General features: G+C 39.2%; 1 long non-coding RNA gene across 1 annotated transcript; it reads right to left on the reverse strand.

Annotated features, from left to right (window-relative positions):
• Nucleotides 1–512: 512 nt before the first annotated feature.
• Nucleotides 513–2,980, reverse strand: LOC142109862 (uncharacterized). The gene is made up of 3 exons (XR_012680455.1): nucleotides 2,772–2,980; nucleotides 2,210–2,360; nucleotides 513–600 (listed from the first exon to the last, which is right to left on the reverse strand). It is a non-coding gene; the product is annotated as an uncharacterized LOC142109862 (long non-coding RNA).
• Between the last annotated feature and the right edge of the window lie 7,137 nt (nucleotides 2,981–10,117).

Below are 10,117 nucleotides of genomic sequence, written 5' to 3' on the forward strand. Positions count from 1 at the left end.
AGGATCTTCCAGCAAGCCCTGGTAATGTAAGATTCAAGACTTGCTAAGCTAGCTCAGGGGCGGATCAAGAATATTATTTTTAAGGGGAGCGATTTAGTCCCCGCCCCCTTTTTGACAGCTAAGCCCCTGCTAGGGGGGGGGGGGGCATTTGCCCCAATCGCCCCCCCCCCCCCAGGTATCCGCCAGTGAGCTAGCTATATATGTGTCATATCTGGGCATGACTACCGCGTATCTCAGCTTGTTATTCACACAAATTGGGAGTATTTTTAAATTATACAAAGGGAAAATGTGGTGTTTCCCACAGCAAGAAATCAGATTATTACTGTGATTTTTCTAGTACACTTTGCAAAATAAAATCAAACATTTGATATGGGCAACAACAACATTTTCCTCCGCACCAGTTTTCATAAATGTCTTCACGCGAGCAGTGTGTAAATAGAAACACAATTCAGATTTCTCCAAAATAAACGTTTTCAATATTATGTATTACCGAGAATACTGAGTTGCCGTAAATAATTTCCTTTTCTGTTAGTCCGGTAGTATTGCTATAGAAACCAGCCCACGTTGTTTGTATTCCATTAAAGACTAATTTTCTTGCGCCTAAAATGAATCAAAGAAAACATGATTTGTTATACAGTTATAGTTGTTCCTTCATCATCAGCTATTTATATAGCGCCACTAATTCCGCCACTCACTCACATCAGTCCCCGCCCCATTGGAGCTTACAGTCTAAATTCCCTAACATACAGAGAGAGAGAGAGAGAGAGGGGCTAAGGTCAATTTTGACAGCAGCCAATTAACCTACTAGTATGTTTTTGGAATGTGGGAGGAAACCGTAGCACCCAGAGGAAACCCACGCAAACACGGGGAGAACATACAAACTCCTCACAGATAAGGCCACGGTCGGGAATCGAACTCTTGACCCCAGTGCTGTGAGGCAGAAGTGCTAACCACTGAGCCACCGTGCTGCCCTGTAGTGTGTGAGCTGCAGTATTGAGTACTTGGAACTTTCCGAAGCATTCCACATGGAATTGTGGGGGAGGATGTAAGTATTGTTAGAACCAATTGTCAGAATTAGGTCCTCAGAACCCTCGCTGGTCTCCTCTGTGTGCCATAGCGTCTGGTACTGTGCATATGAGTAGTCCTCTCACTTCCCCTGACGTCCTCTACGTGTGCTGATGATCAGGTGGATTCTGGGAGGTTTTGTGCAACATGCAGCTTTATTTACGTTACAAGAGAGTTTACACCAGAGATAGATATCATCTGCTTGAGTCCTTCTCTATTGTAACCAATCTTAAGTAACATACACAGTGCAGAACCTGCAGATAGAACACATATAAGGTTCTAGGGAAAATGAAGATGCCCTACAAGACGGCAGTGGATACCTTCGATGGGTGGTGGAGGGTCTACTATAAGTAGACTATAACATTAAGATTAGTAGTTTGTTTTTTTTACATATGTAATGCAGCAAAAATGTATTTTGCAACAAGATCCATTTCCCAATACTTTCAAATCATTTGTGGAAGACATATAGCACCGTTTGTGTGTAACAGGATTAGCAGGAATACTTACCTTTCGGTTACTGTGACAAACAAGGGCTTACCTTTACACAAACCTTTGCCTTTATGAGTCTTATATAAGAGGGAAGTTTCATATCATCATCATCAGTTATTTATATAGCGCAACTGATTCTGCAGCGCTGTACAGAGAACTCATTCACATCAGTCCCTGCTCCATTGGAGCTTACAGTCTAAATCCCCTAACATAAACACACAGACACAGACCGAGAGAGACTAAGTGCAATTTAATAGCAGCCAATTAACCTACCAGTATGTTTTTGGAGTGTGGGAGGAAACCGGAGCATCCAGAGGAAACCTACGCAAACACGGGGAGAACATACAAATTCCACACAGATAAGGCCATGGTCGGGAATCAAACTCATGACCCCAGAGCTGAGAGGCAGAAGTGCTAACCACTAAGCCACCATATGTGGGTTTCGTTACAAGATATAGAGCAAGAAATGTAATTTGTCTCATTCGTTGTTCAATTAAAAATTGGACCTTTTACAAAATAAGGCGTTTTTGACATTAATTGTGAGTTAAATGACACTATGTTGTCCGTTTGTGGCAATTTTATTTAATTATATCAATTTGTATATTTAGATCTATTTTGTATATCACATTATGGATTTGTGTTCTGTGCACCGTACCTTCAAGGTCATAAAAATACTTCCAGACCTCCCCGGCTTCAGACTGCGGATAGTCTCTGCTTATAACGCCCAAAGTGTTTGGAGCCAGATTTATTACTTGTGCGTTATTGTGATGTCTGAGACTTTGTATAAAATCAATTCCACCTAAGGGCTATATAAAAAAAAACAGTTAAAGGAATATATTAAAGGAATATATTTATCAACACCAGAAAAACCACACGTCAACCCAGATGCATTTACATAGTATAGTACGAACAGTTAGCGCCACCTAAAGGCTAACTTTGGAAAACACAACATTATTAATGGACATGGTGGTAAATTTGGTCAGAAGATGTATCAACCTTCTAATCAGGAAAAGTGGAGCTATTCCCCAGAGCAACCAATCAGATTCTAGCTGGAATGTGGTTGCTATGGGCAACATCTCCACTTTATCTGTTTAGAAGGTTTGACAAATTCATGGAGGGGACTTTATGGCAAACTTGGGTGTTCCTTGATTTTTATTTATAATTATAGGAGCCCAACCTATATAAATATATTTGTGTACATAGATTTGATAACTTACTCTGAGTGTTCCTGCCAATATATTTTCATCCATTGCTGAAAACAAGCTATCAACCTCCGCTGTGACAAATTCCTCATGTGTCGACATAAACAGCACCAGAGTTGAGTTTGTGTCCCCAACATTCTTAATCCAGTAGATACTATTCCTGGGTATAAAGAAAATTTGACCACAGGTCACTGTAAAGGTGACGGCTGGCTTGCCGTTTTCATCTATTACGCCGATCCATACCGTGCCCTGAGAGAGGAAGGAAGAGTACTAGACTGTTCATATATTCAAATCAGCAATTTCAGATACAAACTGTACTGAAGCCTATCTAACATTTACATTCCTCTAATTTTAATGTGGAACATGATTGCACAGTGGTTAGCATTGCTGTCTTGCAGCGCTAGGATCATCGATTTGATTCAAAGTGGCACTATATGTATAGAGTTTGTTTGGTCTCACTATGTTCATGTGAGGGGCTCCAGAGTCTAAAAAAAACTATTGGAGGGTTTTTTTGCCTTTAGACTATTAGTAGAATTTCATAGCAAATTTGTAAGCTCCGCTGTGGCAGGAACTGATGTTAATGATTAAATATTCTCTATCATATACTGTCTAATAAGTTGGCACTATATAAATAAAGGTTAAAAACACCAAATAGAAGTAGAAACCAGGGAATGTTATTTACACGTTTCTGTCAATATTCCCAATTGGAGAAACAGGACACACCCAATCCACCCAAAACATGTCACAGTCTGATTAAACCAAGCTCATTTCATGTGATGCTGCGCTCATTCTGCCACCAGAAATCATGATTTACCCAGGGAAATTTAGAATGTTACCAGTTATAATTTTATGGACACAACAAACTGTATGTACAGTATAAAACATGTATTAATATAGATGGGCCAATCTTCTTTAGGTCAGGTCTTGACAGGTAGTGTGTACTATACCGTAACTGTAAGCTCATTTAAATTTGCACTTTTTTCTTGAAAATATAAACAGGTAAAAATAAATCTAAACATCTCTTATAGTCAACGTTGCGATTAAACGGTAATTTTGTTAGTAAACAGCTGCTAGGACACTCAAGGAAAATACAAGAGATTACGTTTTCTCCATCTCTAAAACATATCAAAGTATTATTTTGGTTTGAGCTCTACTTCAAGGCTAAACACACCTGCAGTACTTATGTGAACCATGTTATATAGGATATAATGTCATATGTCAAATGTAAACTTTAATTTAAAGGTTATAATAAACAAAATAAAGGTAGAATTTCTGAGAAACTTATCATTTTGCCAGATGTTAAGTCCAGATTATTAGGAGGTTACATGAAATGTGTGTATATAAGAATAGTATATGCATATATGTGGTATTTTGGGGGTTGATATGGCTCACTTAAGTCTTTCGCAGACATTTTAATTTATATGGTAACTTACAACATTATACTTACCTCTCCCTCTCTTCCCTTCTTCCCCCCCCCCTCCTCCACTTTTGTCTCCGTTTCACCCGTTTCTCCGTTTCACCCTTGTGTCTCTGCAGGGCCTGATTAAGGGTTCTGGCCGCCCTAGGCTAATACGGCCGCAGCGCCCCCCCCCCCCCCCCCTCCGAATATATAGGTGTATAGGAACACTCCTGAATATGAATGTTCAGGTGTATTCTCCAGCATTCAAATTTAGACAGATTGTGCCATTGTCTCTTACCTGTCCTTGCTCTTCTCTCTTGCAACTTTGTTATCCTCTCGCTGGCTTCTGGAAAGTTGGCGTCCTGTTTTGAAAATGCAAAAATGTATTATAATGCAAACCCTGAATGATTAGGCCCTTTAGTTAAAACAAAACACTCCGTTATGGCCAGCTAAAAGTACCCCATTGGACAGGCATATATAAGCAATATCTGAATATTTGTTGTCAATCAAATACAAACCTCTACCAGCCCCATCTCACTAATATTTAGTATTCTAGTGATTGCTGAGACCACCCATGTGACCACCACACAATCATGAGATTCTGCCCCCCAAAGCTGCTCTATTTTTTAAATACCCCCTGCAGCCATTTTCCTTAACCACAACCCCCCCCCCACAGCCATTTTCCTTAACCCCTGCTGCAGCCATTTTCTTTACCTCCCACCCTGCATCCATCCCCTTTGCAGCTATTTTCCTTACCTCCACTCTGCTAGCTAGCTATCCCCCCCCCGTCACATCAAAACTTCCCCAGTCACATATATCAGCCCCCCTCCTCTGCCCTCCTTCATACATATCAACCTCTCTACCTCCCTATAGATTTTCATGGCAGCCCCCCCCCCTCCCACCCTATAGATTTGTATGACAGTCCCCCTCTCCCTCCCTATACATATGCATGACAGTCCCCCCTCTCCCTCCCTATAGATATGCAGGGTAGTCCCCCCCCTATAGATATGCAGGGTAGTTCCCCCCCCTCCCTATAGATATGCAGGGTAGTTCCCCCCCCCCTCCCTATAGATATGCAGGGTAGTTCCCCCCACCTCCCTATAGATATGCAGGGCAGTTCCCCCCCTCCCTATAGATATGCAGGGCAGTTCCCCCCCCCTCCCTATAGATATGCAGGGCAGTTCCCCCCTCCCTCCCTATAGATATGCAGGGCAGTTCCCCCCCTCCCTATAGATATGCAGGGCAGTTCCCCCCTTCACTTACCTGTAGTTGTGCCAGCGTCGCTCCTCTCCTCAGATCAGCAGATAGGAAGTGAAGACGTCCTGCTTCCTGTCTGCTGCACAGCAACAGGCAGCCTGGCGATTGGCTGTGTGTTGCTAACCACTGACCACCTATGCTTTTGATCGTCGAGCCCTCCACCCCCCGCGGCGACCCCCCCCTCCCCCACCCCCAAAAAAAATGAATGAAGAAAAAAAAAAAATTTAAAAAAAAAAAAAATTTTTTAAAAAAAAGATTTTTTTTTTAAAAAAAATACCCACAGTGCAGCGCCCCCCAGGACCCAGCGCCCCAGGCTGCAACCTGGTCAGCCTAGTGGTTGATCAGGCCCTGTGTCTCTGTCTGTCTTCCCCTCCCTTTAGATTGTAAGCTCCTTTGAGCAGGGCTTTCTCTCCTCCTGTTTCCACCACTTATAACTTTCCTCTCCAGCTACTCAACCCACCTCCTCTTGGACCTTCTGCCCTCCGACTCCCCTCGCTTCTCTCTGTTCCTCTCAGTGGCTCTTAACCTGTCATCGGCGCCCACCCTTTTGGGCTTAGGTTACCAGCTTGTGCTGATTATCCCCCACCCTCTCTCTAGCTGTGCTTTGAGCTCCCAGAGTTATAGTTCTTACTGTTAATTGTACGGTGCTGTTTCACCTTGTACTGTGTTATTGTTTGTCCTTGTACGCCGCTACGGACACTTTGTGGGGCCCTATAAATAAAAATTAATGATAATAATGATAATAATAATAAATACCTGAGACACGAAGCCATGAACGTTCGCTAGTAAGTTCCAGTGAGGGAGACGTAAACCCCCAGGCAGAATATGTAAAATGCAGATGGATATTTTGGAGTTGAGTTTGTTAATAGTTCTACCAAACATTCTGTCTTCTGCACTTGTATAATCCTCTTCATTACTTCTGTATCTGGCACAGCGGATGTCCCCTCCTTCAAACATCTCAATCTATTGATATTATAGAGGTAATAGTTTGAGAGATTTTAGCTACAAAATGTGACATCATTTCCATAACGATGCTAATGTATGTGTAACTTTTTTAGTCTATTTGCAAATTTACATTTAATCTCATTTAAAAATAAAAAATAAAAAATAATAATAATGATAATAATAAAATAGCGAACATACATTATCAACCACAAACAAAACAACATTACAATGTTATAGGGTGGCTGGATGGATAAAAAGATAGCTTGGTATATATGAAACAGATGCTTATGAGATAGATGTGAGAAAGACAGATAGATAGATAGATAGATAGATAGATAGATAGATAGATAGATAGATAGATAGATAGATAGATAGATATGAAATATATAGAGAGATAGAAAGATAAACAAATATGAGATAAATAGAGAGATATATAGATACATAAATATGAGAGATAGATAGATAGCTAGAAAGATAGATAAATATGAAATAAATATGAGATAGATAGATAGATAGATAGATATGAAATAGATCGATAGATAGATAGATAGATAGATAGATAGATAGATAGATAGATAGATAGATAGATATGACATAGATAGATAGATAGATAGATAGATAGATAGATAAATTGATATGAGATAAATAGATAGATTGATAGATATGAAATAGAGAGATAGAAAGATAAATAAATATTAGCTAAATAGAGAGATAGATAGATACATAAATATGAGATAGATAGATAGAAAGATAGATAAATATGAAATAAATAAGGAGATGGATAGATATATAGATATGAAATAAATATGAGATAGATAGATAGATAGATAGATAGATAGATAGATAGATAGATAGATAGATAGATAGATAGGAGATAGTTAGGTAGGAGATAGATAGATAGATAGATAGATAGATAGATAGATAGAAGATAGTTAGGTATGAGATAGATAGATAGATAGATAGATAGATAGATAGATAGATACATAGATAGATAGATAGATAGATAGATAGATAGATAGATAGATAGATAGGAGATAGTTAGGTATGAGATAGATAGATAGATAGATAGATAGATAGATGATGTTTAGATAGACAAACAGATAGATGATAGATAGATAGATAGATAGATAGATAGATAGATAGATAGATAGATAGATTGATATATAGATAGATAGATAGATAGATAGATGATATCTAGATAGACAAACAGATAGATGATAGATAGATAGATAGATAGATAGATAGATAGATAGATAGATAGATAGACAGATTCCACTTTTTCACACTAAATTAAAAGTATGCACAGTAGTTGTAAAGTCTTCTTGAGTGTCACAGAGTCCACTAAATAGACAACTGAAGAATAACAGCAAGTAATTTAGTAACAATACAATGAATATACCCTACCTTAATAGTTGAGAGGAGAAGATAATATTGGAAGTTAATGTCACTCAGTATAGCAGTTCTTGGTGTTGTTGATGAGATGGTTGTAGGATTTGCATTATTTCCATCATTGCTGTTTGATGGGTATCGCTCATTAAAAATAAGCGCTAAGACCGTGACTCCAATGGCGGTGACGATGGTACAGGTTGTGAGAGAAATCAGGAAGATCTTACATGTCTCCCAGTAACGATCCCTCTGGAACTATAACAAACAGTATTACTGAGCTAACTCTCTAAGTAAATCTTGTTTGTAAATATCGTAGCAATTTCAGACTCACAGACAACTGAGCATTTTGTTGCAATATCCATTGTAGAGACAATCAAAGAGAAAACATGTTGTATTTTTACCTTAAAATGAAACTGCACACAGCTTTTTTTTCATAAATGGAAATTTGACTTTTATAAAGATTGAGAGATTGACTGGACCTTTAGAAGCAGGGCTGATTGCAGTAAGTGATATAGAAAGTTGAAGTTGCCAGTATTGTCGGAGCTCTGCCACCTGTTGTCTGTAACTGGTATTGCAACATGTCCTCAGAGTACAATATATATAATTTTTTCTGTTTATATCTTGTATTATCTGCCCTCAATAGGTGTATTGCAATGAATAACTTTGTAATGTCTGTCCCCTGGATAGGTGGTACCCAGGGGTGTAATGGAATGATGGTAAAGTCAGTTACTCTGGACAACTTCATTGCCTACACAGGGTCTGTCTTGGATACTATTTTGGCAGGTACAGGACATGTGTTTGTCCACCAGTATTCAGAATGGGAGAGCCCATGTCTGTCCCATCCACAGCACAAATTAACAATAGAAGTTGTAAGTAGAAGAATCATTATATTGTGTTTTTTAGGATGGGTAAGCAGAGAATGGAAAAAAGGCAAACAAAAAGGACAGCGGAACCCTAAACATGCAATACTGTACATAACTAACACAAAAAATGTCACTTCTCCCTGAAAATTACAAATACAAGCAATAGCTACCAATACAATAACATTTATTATAATAAGTTGTATCAGAGGCTGACTTAAAGTGTAACCCCCAAACATTTACACACGTCTCTGGGAGTTCCGTTTATATCTAAATCCCCTCACAATTAGTTTGATAACATTGCAGCCAGGTCAATTTTGGGTAAAGTGCTTAGGCTACTTTCAGGCTGCTAGTTGAGTAATGTGACTATTGTTGTCAGTGCAAATATCACATATCCCCTGGTCATGTATGCAGCTTCACATCATCATTTCCAACATTTTCGATCCTGGTGCAAAGTAGGGGGGTGGAGGGGTGGCATTAAATAGTGGGGGGGAGCAGGATCACGTGCTTCGCCATGAATCACATCATTAAGCCCCATCCTCACCCACTTCACTATTGGGCAGGATGCGGGAGGGTGCACTAGTCTCCTTGGAATTCATTAGAACGCCTAAAAACTCGTGAGTCTCTCGGACATTCGTGAAGAGTGGGCAATTATGCTTTACATACATTGTTAAACTCTAACAAAACCATAGAGCATATATTATCAATGTCATGGGAGGTCAGTGCCCATTTCAACATATCATTTAGTGTAAGAAATGCTCTTGAAATGTGTAATCTTTCAATTAGATTGCGTTGTACTCTGGCTATTCTTGAACAATTTCTTAATCAAAGAGAAGGCATCAATCACACTGTAATGTAGTATCTAAAATTACTTGGAAATGTTTTTTTTAACACCCCAAGTAATAGCAAACATACTGTATGTAAACCACTAACACTCTTTAATAAGGCAAGTAATAAGTGTATCTATAAACTGGAGGTGTGCTTTTGGAGGACGATGATGATGATGATGATGATGGACAGCTATATAATAGCACGCAAGAATAAAACAATGTTGGTGATTTATCTTTCAGTTTGCCAGACTTTCATAATATCTTTGTTCGCTCAATTATCACAGTAGGTTCCTGATTACAGGCACTTGTCAGCAAAGTTCTGCTTGAAGCTTCCTTCACTATTCTTCCCTCTTGCAGAATTCTGGACAGATGTATGGTGGTAGTACCAGGTAAAGCTTTGCATGCTGCCTACTATTTAACAGTCTATATCGAGCCTGCAATTAATAATTGTGCTGCTGTCTCAAGATCCTTTAGGCTGAATTGCTTCCAAGACAGAGGGGTAAATTTATCAAGCTGTGGGTTTGAAAAGGGGAGATGTTGCTTATAGCAACCAATCAGATTCTAGCTGTCATTTTGTAGAATGCACTACATAAATGATTACTAGAAACTGATTGGTTGCTATAGGCAACATCTCCAATTTTTCAAACCTGCAGCTCGATAAATTTACCCCAGAGAGCTGTGGTA

This window comes from Mixophyes fleayi, chromosome 1, assembly GCF_038048845.1.
Source record: "Mixophyes fleayi isolate aMixFle1 chromosome 1, aMixFle1.hap1, whole genome shotgun sequence".
Classification (NCBI taxonomy): Eukaryota; Metazoa; Chordata; class Amphibia; order Anura; family Limnodynastidae; genus Mixophyes; species Mixophyes fleayi.